This window comes from Peromyscus maniculatus, chromosome 21 (genome assembly GCF_049852395.1).
Source record: "Peromyscus maniculatus bairdii isolate BWxNUB_F1_BW_parent chromosome 21, HU_Pman_BW_mat_3.1, whole genome shotgun sequence".
Taxonomy (NCBI): Eukaryota; Metazoa; Chordata; class Mammalia; order Rodentia; family Cricetidae; genus Peromyscus; species Peromyscus maniculatus.
In genome coordinates this window covers 43659167-43671632 of record NC_134872.1, presented here as the reverse complement: position 1 = coordinate 43671632, position 12466 = coordinate 43659167, and the positions used below count along the sequence as shown (strand labels likewise).

Below are 12466 nucleotides of genomic sequence, written 5' to 3'. Positions count from 1 at the left end.
GGAAGTAAAGAGGCTTCTGTCCAAATATAGCAGGTTGAAGACCTCTAATTTTTTCCCTTACTAACAGCTCACCAAAAATTCAGAAAAGAATGAACTCAAATGGTCAAAGCAATACTAATGGAGACAATAGAAGATGGGCTGTTAAACTTAAATTTAGAAGACAAACAGAAGGGTACACAATAACTGATGTGCTTTTCTCTACCTTGTTTCTGGAACATGCATGGAGTGAGCGGTGGTTTCACAGGTGAATGTTTGATGAGTTGAGTGGACAGCTCTATCCAGAACTGTGAAGGAGGCAGGCATGGTGGTGCATGCCTGGTACCCCAGTACCTGGGACACTGAAGCAGGAGGGTCCTGAGTTTGAGACTGGCTTGGTCTAAAAAGTGAGGCCTTGTCTCAAAATAGAGAACAAAGAAAGAGTAGCTATGGCGGAGGGAGGGACAGAGAGAAAGAGGGAGAAGGAGAGGGGGAGCGGGAGGGGGAGGGAGAGGTTCATTCTGAGATTTACTCTATCTGCAAACAGCTTAGCCTGTCATGTGGATGTTGACAAGGCATGGGACTCTTGTCTCAGAAGCAAAGCATTCTATTACTCATTACACAACAGCAGCTTCATGGTCATATTGGCTCCCCTTGCCTCCCAAGTCCCCCAAGAATGAAGCTAAACAGCTAAAGCTGATGCATAGACAGCAGTTAGGATCATAGCTAATGAACGAGAGTTCTGGAAAATCTAGGCTTACTCCCTGATGCCTCTTGTAAATAAACCTGCACAGATTTTGCCTTTGAAGGAAACATTATCTTTATTATATTGGACAGCAAAAACTCTGCAATCCATTCTATCTAGCTCTCTCTTCCAAGACTTTTGGTTATATGAAAAATGCTGGTGGAGGGGGCAGGGAGAGAGAGACAGACAGACAGACAGACAGACAGAGACAGACAGAGAGAAGCTATCAATATCCTTGATAATAAGAAATGCAGAAATAGAGCCACCGAGAGGACTCAGTAGGTAAAGCACTTGCTGCTAAGGCTGAAGTTTGATCCTCAGGTCCTACATGGTGGAAAGAGAAGTTACTCATACAAGTTGTCCTCTGACCTCTGCTTGCACACTGTGTTGCATGCATGTCTACATCACACCTTCCATCCACAAAAATAAAAAAGTGAAAAGCCATCCGGCTGTCCTCCCTGCTGCTTCAGAGAGTGTGGTTTGTGTGCACTGAGGTGTTTCTTCCTGGATCTTACAGGACCTAGGTTCTAACAACAACTCTTCCTATTTGTCTTCTGGACCCTAGGATTGGTAACTTTTCATGGCATTTTCAATATCCATGTTACTTTAGCATTCAACTTTGGACCTTCCTGCGCTTATCTAGCAATTCTCTGTATAAAATAGTCTCGATTTGGAGATGTTTGTGTGTTGGTGTCTCTTGCTGTGCCGTTCACAGTAGCCAGGAAAGGGAACTTGCCTAGATATCAACTGGTGGATGGAAAAAGAAAATGTGGTGCATATACACAATTGAATTTTATGCAGTTGTAAAGAAAAGTGAAATCATTTCATGTGCTGGAAGATGGATGCAACTGGAGATCCTATTAAGCAAAGTAACCCAATCTCAGAAAGACAAGTGCCACATTTCCCTCTCATCTGCAGAAGAACCAAGATTTAAAAGTGATATATATATAGCTAGATAGATGCACACACCACATATATTGGCATATGTATAAAATCTTAGTTACTTTTCTATTACTGTGATGAAATACCATGACAAAGGCAACTTATATTAAAATAAACAAGCGATCTTTTAATTTGGGCTCATGGATGCAGAGGCTCCCCAAATGGGAACAGGGTGGCAGCAGGCAGGCGCTGGAGCAGTAGCTGAGAGCTTACATCTTCAAACGCAAGCATGAGGCAGAGAGACAGTGCTAACTGAGAATAACTTGGTTTTTGAGGCCTCTAAGCCAGCCGCCCAGTGACACACTTCCTCCAATAAGGCCACACCTCCTAATCACTGCATTCAAATATATGATCCTATGGGAACCATTATCATTTAAACCTAGTGAGTGTGTGTGTGTGTGTGTGTGTGTGTGTGTGTGTGTGTGTGTGTGTGTGTAGAGGATTGTGAGAAACCCTAAAGGTGAGGAGATAGAGAGGGTGATGGAATGTATGTCCTCAGAAAGCAGAAGAGGAAACTAACTGGGGGTGCAGGGAGGTCATTGCAGAGGGAGGAGTCCAGGAAAGGGAGGAGGACAAACAGGAAGAAGGGTAATAGCATGTCTGTATGAAGATCAATCAATTTGTAATTTGTAAATAAGTTGTAGATAAGTACTCTGCCTGAATAATTTACAATCAATTTGTAAATAAGTTGTAGATAAGTACTCTGCCTGAAATACTTGATATGGGCTATATTCTCTCATTTGGGAGCTTTACATTTACACTGGAATGAGTGGTTTTCTATAAGGTGTCAGAAGATATCAGAAATCTGGGCTAAGGAGGTGACACGGTTAGGTGGAATAGGCTCCCAAGAGCTGGTGGTGCGCATCTCACCCAACTCTGTGGTCAGTGACGTCATGATGGTGACATGAAGCTAAACGATAACACACCTGACGTTAGAGTGAGTTCTTGTTCTAATGTGTCTACATTTTTATTTTTACTTTCTTTCTCTTTTATTTATTCTTTTCCTCTTCTTCTTTCACTTCCCCTGCCTCTTCTTTCTTTTTCTTTTTTTAATTGAAAACAGATTTTTTTCATACAATATACTCTGATTACAGTTTCCCCCAACTCCTCCCAAAGTCTTCCTTCTTCCCCACCACCCAAATCCATACCCTTCCTTTTTCTTTCTCATTAGGATACAAACAGGCATCTTAAACAAATAATAAAATAAAATAAGATAAAACAAAAACAACCCAGAATAAGATATAACAAACAGAAGAAAAAGAGCTGAAAGAAAAGGTCAAGAAATACATATAGATGCAGCAATACTTCAGACTGAGCTCAGGACCTTGTTCATATTCAGTAAGTTGTATGCCTAGTTCCTTGTTTTCTCTTCTATTTTATTTTTATTAAAGTGTAGTTCAAAATATCAAAAAGCACAGCAAACTCTTGCACAGATATGCTAGCCAAGCTTTAACAGTTAGCTTTCTTTAGAGGGAGAAAAAGAACCTTTATTGTATTGTATGCTGGCTTGAATGTTGTAAATACTCCATTCATGGACAGCTTCATGTCATCATTAAGATATCACTAAACTCAGAGCTGGGATGAGATGTGCATCACCAACTCTTGTGAACTAGTGTGAGGAGCTCCAGAACATTCCTGCCCCTCCCTCCTCCTCCTCCTCACCTTCCCCTTAACCACTTCCCCTCTTTTAACGTAGGTTTCTGGTACCCCATACTTGTACCTGAAGACAATTTATGGAAATAATGCTCATTCCCAGGGCAGAACATCATTTAGTGCAGAGCATCATTCGGTGCAGGACATCAACAGCATCTATCCACTCACCTCACTCTCTGCTTACTCTTCAATTAGTTAATTTCTACTTATGCATGCTTCAGTTTTAATGGCATTTCTAGAGGGAAGCCTTCCTGGACCACCTCAATTTAAATTAGGTCTCACCTGCTGGTCATTCTCATGCCACTTTATCCTTTAACTTCATGGCATACATCCCAGTTTGTAATTATGTAATTATATTTATGTTCATTTATTTATTGTGTGGCCTCTTCCACTAGTTTATAAACTCCAAAGGGTCAAACTCATCATATATTTTGTCCCCCTCTGTATTATTGAATAACACCTGAAAAGCACTTTGAACAGTAGCTGGCATGGTATGGATGCCCAATAAATATTTATAGAATGAAGGAATGAATGGATGGATAATTAAAGCAATGAATATCTAATATATGCTAGATACTCTCTGGAATTCTTTCATGCATGCTGTTTTATTTTTTATAACACCCTTAGCTGATAGTTATTACTGTCCTCATGCAGAGGAGGACATTGTCTCAAACAGACTAACTAATAGGCTTCAAAGTCACATAAGCAGCATTATTAAAAATTAGGTCATTTAGTTAAAACTCAAGTTTTTGTGTTTTTGTCTAACATCCATATTCGTGATTTTTGTTTGTTTGTTTGCTCATTTTGTTTTCTTTTTTGAACCAGGGTCTCAATATGTAGTTCACACTGATCTCACCGTGTATACCGGGCAGATCTGAAACTCCCAGCAATCTGCCTACTCTGCCCATCAAGTGCTAGGATTGCAGCCGGCCCCACAGCCTGGCTTTCTTGCTTCTCATAAGGTCTTTAATTGAAACTTATTCCAAGTTTGCACATTCTGTGGCTGACAGTCTTTCCTGATGTAACAAAATATCAGATCTGTCTCTAATTATGTCTTTAAGGAGAAGCGGCATGGAGCTGCAGGAGGGCCTGTGGCCCTTCGCAGCCGAATAACAAAAGAACCTGAGATAGTTGAAGATAAAGCATATTCAATATCCAGATCAGGGGATCAACAAAGAAAGAACTGCACAATTTTGAGGGCAAGTTAACATGTCTCATTTGTTACAGCATTTTTGAGGATCCTTGAGTACTGCCATGCTCTCACACATTTTGTAGAATTTGTTCGGAAAGCATTCTTCAGGCATCTGGTAACTTTTATATTTGGAGACCTTTGTGAATTCCATTCAAGTGTCCTAATTGCAGAAGTATTATTGAAATTGCTTCAACTAGTATAGAATCCTTACCTGTCAATTTTGCATTAAGAGCAATTATTGAAAAGTACCAGCAAGAATACCACCACCCAGATGTTGTCACCATAGAGGCAACCATTAAATGTTTATTGTCTATTAGATAAAAAATTAGTTTGTGGCCATTGTCTCGCTATAGGCCAACATCACGGTCATCTTAGAGATGACCTTCAAAGTGCCTATCTGAAAGAAAAGGAGTCATTTAAACAGTTAACCGACACACACTGGACAGTTATCACTCGTCTTATTGAGAAGCTTAAAGAACAGAAATGTCATTCTGAGAAAATGTCCCAAAGTGATAAGGAAGTTGTTCTCCAGTATATTAAGGAGCTTACTGACACATTGGAACAGAAAAAAAAAATGTTTTTTTGGCAGTTCTCTGTGATGTTAGCAAGCTGATTAATCAAGAACACTAAAAGCTCCACTACTTTTGGGGAGGGGGGTTCATTTTACTAATTTGAAGAAAAAAACATTTACCATTAAGTGACTACAATCACAATCCCTTCATATAAGAATAAAATTGCAGAAGGCAATGGAGCTGACTGCTGGTGGGTAGACTGGGAGCTCGGATTTCTTCCTGTCGGCAAGATCAAGCTATTTCAACAATCAAAGTCCACTCAGTAGAATGTGGACTTTGTGTGTGAGGAGGGCCTCTCAAAGGCGGGCAGTGTCACCACAACATGTCGCAATGCGTGCTATCTCGTTTGGCATTCACTACTAATCTCAGTGCGTCTTCCCGTGCTGTGGAAGAAGGAAATCTAGAAACTGCTATTTGACTTCAGGATCCAAATTGGACCCCATCGGTTAGATGTGCACATTACAGCACCTGGTGGCAGAAATGAAGGGAAGACGGTGCTTTTGAGTTGGGAAATGGGACTGTTGATAGCTTGTTTGTATTAAGAACCAAGTGAGGCTGTGGTGATGGCTCAGTGCATAACGTGCCTGACAGGCAAGCGTGAGGACCTGAGCTTTGATGTCCACACCCTCCCAAAAGCCAGGAGCCCCAGTGCTGCGTGAGGTGATGTGGTGGACAGATACAAGAGGATCTCTGGAGTTCGTTGGCCAGTCATTTTAGCCACATGGATGAGCTCCATGTTCAGCGACAGAGAAATCCTCTATCAAAAATTAGGTAAAAGAGCTGAAGAGAGTTCGGTGTGTGCTTACTGCTCTTGTAGAGGACCTATACTAGAAATCGCTGGTGGCTCGTAACACCCATAACTCCAGCTCCATCCAGTTCCAGGGGCATTGAGTGTTCTTTTCCGGCCTCCTCAATCACCTGCACTCAGAGCAATTGAAGAAGACACCCAGTATTGGCCTCTGGCCTCCACACCATACACACACACACACACACACACACACACACACACACACACACACACACACACACACACACATATTCACATAAAGATACACACACTCAAGAACCACCTAAGAGATTAGTGAGGCACACCTCTGAGTGTGTTGGTGAAGGCATTTACAGAGATGGTTGTCTGAAGCAGAAAGATCTGCCTGGAAAGTGGTTGTGGTTGGTACCATCCCAGGCGTTAAGAGCCTGGATAGGATTTAAAAAAGGAAAAAAGGAGAATGTTGTTCTTTGTTTTTGCACTTTTTAGGAGGCCTGCCACCTAGCTCTCAGATAAATCACACACAGGGGCTTATTTTTAATTATGAATGCCCAGCCTTAGGGTGACTTAGTTTCTAGCCAGCTTTTCTTAACTTATCCCATTTACCTTTTGCTTCTGGGCTTTTCCTGTTCTCGTCTGTATCTTACTCTTACTCATGGCTTGCTGTGTAGCTGGGTGGCTGGCTCCTAGAGTCCTCCTCCTTCTCTGACTGCTTTACTCTTTTTTTCAGATTTCTCCTTCTATATATCCTCTCTGCCTGCCAGCCCTGTCTATCCTCTCTCCTGTCTTGCTATTGACTGTTCAGCTCTCTATTAGACCATCAGGTGTTTTAGACAGGCACAGTAACACAGCTTCACAGAGTTAAACAAATGCAACATAAGCAAAAGTAACACACCTTAAAATAATATTCTACTACAGGAGAAGCTACCTGAGCTCTGTTTCTCCAACTCCTTGGCCACTATGATGTGGATTGCTCTGCCCGGCTGTGACTGACTAAACCCTCTGAAACCAGGAGCCAAATCAACCCTTCCTCTTCCTCAGCTGTTCTAGAGCTAATCCAGAGAGCAGAGCTACAGACACATACTTCCTCGGTTGTTCTAGAGCTAATCCAGAGAGCAGAGCCGCAGACACATACTTCCTCAGCTGTTCTAGAGCTAATCCAGAGAGCAGAGCTGCAGACACATACTTCCTCGGTTGTTCTATAGCTAATCCAGAGAGCAGAGCCGCAGACACATACTAGGGTGACTTGAGGGGTCAGGTGTGGTGGTATTGTGTTCACCAAAATATTGTGTACTCTAATAAATTTATCTGGGGTCAGAGAACAGACAGCCACTAGATACAAAGGCTAGAAAATGGTGGCACTCACACCTTTAATCCTAGCATTCCAGAGACAGAAATCCCTCTGGATCTCTGTGAGTTCAAGGCCACATTGGAAATAGCCAAGCATGGTGACACGCCTTTAATCCCAGAAAGCCAGCCTTTAATCCCAGGGAATGATGGCAGAAAGCAAAAAGATATATAAGGCGTGAGGACCAGAAACTAGAGGATTTTGGCTGGTTAAGCATTCAGGCTTTGGAGCAACACAGTTCAGCTGAGATTCATTCCGGATGAGGACTCAGAGGCCTCCAGTCTGAGGAGGCAAGACCAGCTGAGGAACTGGCAAGGTGAGATAGCTGTGGCTTGTTCTGTCTCTCTGATCTACCAGCATGGACCCCAATAACTCGCCTCAGGTTTGATTTTATTAATAAGAACTTTTAAGATTCCTGCTATAGTCAGGTTTGGTGTAACTAGGCCTAGTCAGATCTCTGGGTGCTGAGGAACAATGCTGACAGTGGCTTTCAGATTTTTAGGTCCTGGTATGGCACATTGCTTCAGTGACTTTGCAAATGCCTAATTTCCTACATTAAATCCCTTCCTGCTTAAAATCTCCAGAATGGTAATGTTTCTTTTAAGATAATATCTTCTGTCCAATTTCATAAAAACTCTGCTTAGTCCCCTGATTGTCCCACTTTCTCCATAATTTTGCCTCATTCTTTTTTATTATTAATAATTCATAATTTTCTTTCCCATTATGAGAATAAAATAATCCTCTTGAAAGAAAGGCTATTGAGTCCATGTTCAACAAACACAAAATTCTCATCCAAAAGAGATACAAGTTTATCCCATCCGGGCTAGGACTTTGTTGTCAGAAGCTAGACCATACCTAGCATTTTCCAGAGACTTGGGACAGCAGGTACCCCGTGATATGCTAGGAGACCTTCAGAGCCTCCTTAATTCCTATGTCATTGATCCTGACTGAGATGGACTGTGGCTGGTGTTTTCTTCAGTCCCGCCCAGGACCACAGCCGCTCAGACCCAACAGGAGGGACACAGGAAAACTTCAACTGCAATGGACTTCATCACTGACTGCACTTGTAGTTGAACAAAGACCAGAAGTCACTGGCATTGTCTTGTGTATCTCAGTTAAACATGTGTTTAGGTCAATGGTTTTCAAAAGTGGTCTCTGGACAAGTAGCATCAGCATCACCTGGGAAGTTGTTAGAAATGCAACTTTGTGGGTCCTACCCCAGGCATAATAGTAGAAACTCTGGGATATTGCTAAGTAATCTATATTATAAATCCTCCAGGTGATTCTGAGTAAGAATGATAAAGTTTAAGAACTGCTAGTAATCTGTGTATATTTACAAGGTTCTTCATGGGCAGTGATAACTGAGTTTCTCCATGGGTATGAAAATCCATCCGTGGTACTCTAGGTGGGACTTCCAGACTAGGTGGGACTCATGACTGAGCTATGGAGAAGTGTTCTTTGCAAGTGATCATTTATTTTCTGGAGTTAAATGATGTACTTAAGAGCAATGACAGCCCACAAAGAAGAGCTTTGTTGTACTTACCAAGATGAGAACAGTACTACTGCTTCGCACAGGGAAATTCAGTATTCTAAACAATTCAAGCCATGGAGCGAGCTAATGGTAGTGAATGCCTGTAATCTCAGCTCTGAGCAGGCGGAGACAGAAGGATTACTGCAAACTCAAGGTCATCTGGTCTATACAGTGAGTTCCAGGCCAAGAAGGGGGCCACATAGCAAGGAATTTGTATGTATTTGAACTTACAAAATTATATACAAGTTGGTCTAATTGCTTAATAAATGAGCCAATCTGAAAACAGTTTTTGAGACCTGTTCATTAACCTTCCTTTCTTGTCACTGTTTATGTTTTGCTTTGTTTCATGACGAAGAGTGACCCTGTGGTGTTGCCCATGCTAGCCAAGTACTTTGGCACTGAGATGCATTCCCAGCCTCATGCAGATCATAAAAATATTGAGACTTAGTATACATCTGTGTGATATCTCCAGAGACAAAACAAAATGTACTGCTTGTGTTTTTTAGATGAAAGAGTATTCAAAATAGTTTTTACTGGGAAATAATTTTTGGTAGCAATTGGATGGTGCTTAAATTTCAATTTCAATATATTATTTCAATATATAAATTTCACTATATTATTATTTAGTCTAAAACATGTACAAAATCAACTTACTACCAGGAAAGTATTTTACAGCAGCTGCTGCATCGCCTTTTCCTTTAAATAGGAATATGGGCTAATGCTGATTAATTTTAATTCATGTTTTCAATGACATGTATATATAAAGAAGTGTATCAATTACAGATGATAAAAGTACTAAATATTTTAAAAGATCAAATTCTTTAAATATTTCAAAAGTGTATAGCTATTTTAAAATTACCAAATACTCTTTCAGTGTATTTCACTATCGTCAAAGCTGAGAATGAAATAGTTGGGGACCAACTAATCATATTCTGTCCTTCTGCATGATGTTCTGAGAGTCGACCTTTCTGAAGCAAATCCTAGCTCTATGCATAATAGTTCCATAACCCAACTTCTTCCTTTGGTTACAAATTCAGGTATTATTGCACAATCTTGTTGAGAAAAATAGAATACCATCTTGATTAGCCAAGTAACTCTTTTATTCATTCTCAATAATAATGCAAAACCTGGACTACAGATTGATGTATGCATGTGACAGTATTTGAGGTAAAAATGAAGAATTATTTTCTTTTCTAGGGTTCAGTTCTTTAAAGAACTGGAGCAGCAACCTTTTTGTCAAGTTTTGACCATTTACCCTCTTTTATAAAATTTCCATTGGGCTATGTCTGCCTAAAGAAGGCTCATCCTAATCATGATGTTACCCTGAAGGACTATATAAAGGACAAGAAATAAACACATTCAATTAAACAATGGACCTATAAAGCGCCTATGCAAACATTTCTGCCCACCCTTTTTTGAGACTTGTAGTAGATCCTCTTAGTTGTAACTTCCCACTTCCATGCACGTAGTCTCTGTCTGACTTTTACTTCTGTTAGAAATATATCCACAACTCTGGGTTCTAAATTAAAGCTTTGCCTGTCAAGCTACTGTCTCCTGCTTTACTACTAAGTCGTGAGCAAGTCTTCCAGAGCCCCAGCATTCATTCTCTCAACTTTACTCACTTATCTCTTCAGTGTGGCACTGCACTCTGAATAATCTCCACTTCTTACAGAGAAGAAAGGGAAACGTTATTAGAGAGAATCCAGGCATGATCAACTGTCTAGATAGTGTTCTGCATATTTAAGTGATTTCATGAATATAAAATATTTTACAATATTTTGACAAGTAGGTTTCATCATCATCATCATCCTACTGAAACTGTGGTCTATGATTGTGTAGTTGCCAAGACCAAGATATAGGACTTCCCTCCTGCAACCTCCTACATATTTCTGCTAGTGATCACTTTCTCTATTTGAAAATTGTTTTCTGCCTATAAAATATTACGATATTGTTATAAAATTGAGAACAGTGCAATAATAAATAAAAAGTCAACCCCCGTCATCCATCTGTCTGCCTGTCTGTCTATCTATCTATCTATCTATCTATCTATCTATCTATCTATCTATCTATCTATCTATCTATCTATCTATCTATTTATCTATCTATCTATTTGGGTTTTTCAATACATAGTTTCTCTGAGCTGCCCTGGCTGTACTGGAACTCATTTTGTAGACCAGGCTGGCCTCAAACATGGAGATCCATCTGCCCCTGCCTCCCAAGTGCTGGGATTAAAGGCCACCACCACCACCCAACCTATCATTTATTCTTGTTCTTTAAATTTATTTATTTAGCTTCCCTTCTCTCTCTCTCTCTCTCTCTCTCTCTCTCTCTCTCTCTCTCTCTCTCTCTCTCTCTCTCTCATTGTATATGCTCACACACATATTCACTGGCATGCTCCAGTGAACTTGCAGAAGTCAGAGAACAACCTGTGGGTGTTTGTTCTTTCCTGCCACCATGTGACTTCTGGAGATCAAACTCAGGCTGTCAGGCGTGGTGACAAGTGCCTTTCCCTGATGAGCTAGCCACCTTACTGGTCCTCATCTCCACCATTTAGCATCACTTAACTTGAAGCACTGTGAACACTCTTCTTATACTGCAGGGTTTGAGCGTGCATGCATATTTCTATTTAGTAGAATGCTAATTTTATTCAGGACTTTCTTTCTTAATATTAAACTAAAGATATTTCTCTGAATCAGTTCCTTATTCTTCAAAACTCAACTTTGAGTAGCTGCATAATCCTGGCCTGTGAATGTAGCTTTATTTTCACTGCCCTTGTTCAGTAGAACAGTGCTTGGCTGAGCTGTGGGATGACATCTACTCAAGGCACAGTGTTCCGGGCAGTGCTCAAAGCACCTGGCATCTGCATCTTCTTTTGCTCTGTGACATCAGTACTATTTCTGTCCACCATTTGACTGATGACAGGAGAGCAAGGATACGAAGAGTGTCTTCTCCTTGCTAGTGCTGTCTGCATCCCTTGCCCTGTTCATCCTTTCCTTACTGTGCTCTGACTTCTCAGTCCCAGGAGTCACTACAACTCCAGCTGAACTTGCATGTCCTGGGCTTTGCTTTATTCTGCAGCCTTTCTGATTGACCTCAGAAGTGCTTGGGTTAATGATATGAGACTGGATGCCTCTTGGTATTCTTCTACTTGAGGGTTTTTCTAAAATAGCTCAAGCCTGAGATAGCCCAACCATCACCCCAAGACTACCTCACTTTTTTTCCTCCCTCAGTTTGGTAAGTGACCTCTAGGTCTGGGCATATAACTTAAGTGACCTCTAGGTCTGGGCATATAACTTAAGTGACCTCTAGGTCTGGGTAGATAACTTAAGTGACCTCTAGGTCTGGGCATATAATTAGGCACCATATCCTTAATATTTTCCACACTCCTATTTACCTAGTTCCTTACTGACGTCTCACATCATGGCTTCTGGTATAGATTCATGGAGTGGACTTCTCAGGGCTGTCCTGAGAGCTACATTTTCTAGAGTCAGCCTCCCAGTGTTGTATTAATTTGGCTCGGTTCTGTTTGCACCTTTACACTGGTGTCCTATTGCACCAGGGAAGGTGTAAGTCTCTGAGCCTGATGTTTAAGAGCTTATCTCTTATGGCAAAAAAAATTCTAAAATCTTTGTTCAGAGACACCTGTGTTTTTGACCCTGTTTGCTCTATTTGCAGTGCTTCACCCGCTGTCTCTGTCTTCCACCTTCCTACTCCTCATCCTCATCTTTGTGATTTAAGTAT

At 41.0% G+C, this 12466-nt stretch overlaps 1 pseudogene; it reads left to right on the top strand.

Annotated features, from left to right (window-relative positions):
• Positions 1-2567: 2567 nt before the first annotated feature.
• Positions 2568-5365, top strand: LOC121824664 (tripartite motif-containing protein 59-like; annotated as a pseudogene).
• The last annotated feature ends 7101 nt before the right edge of the window (positions 5366-12466 follow it).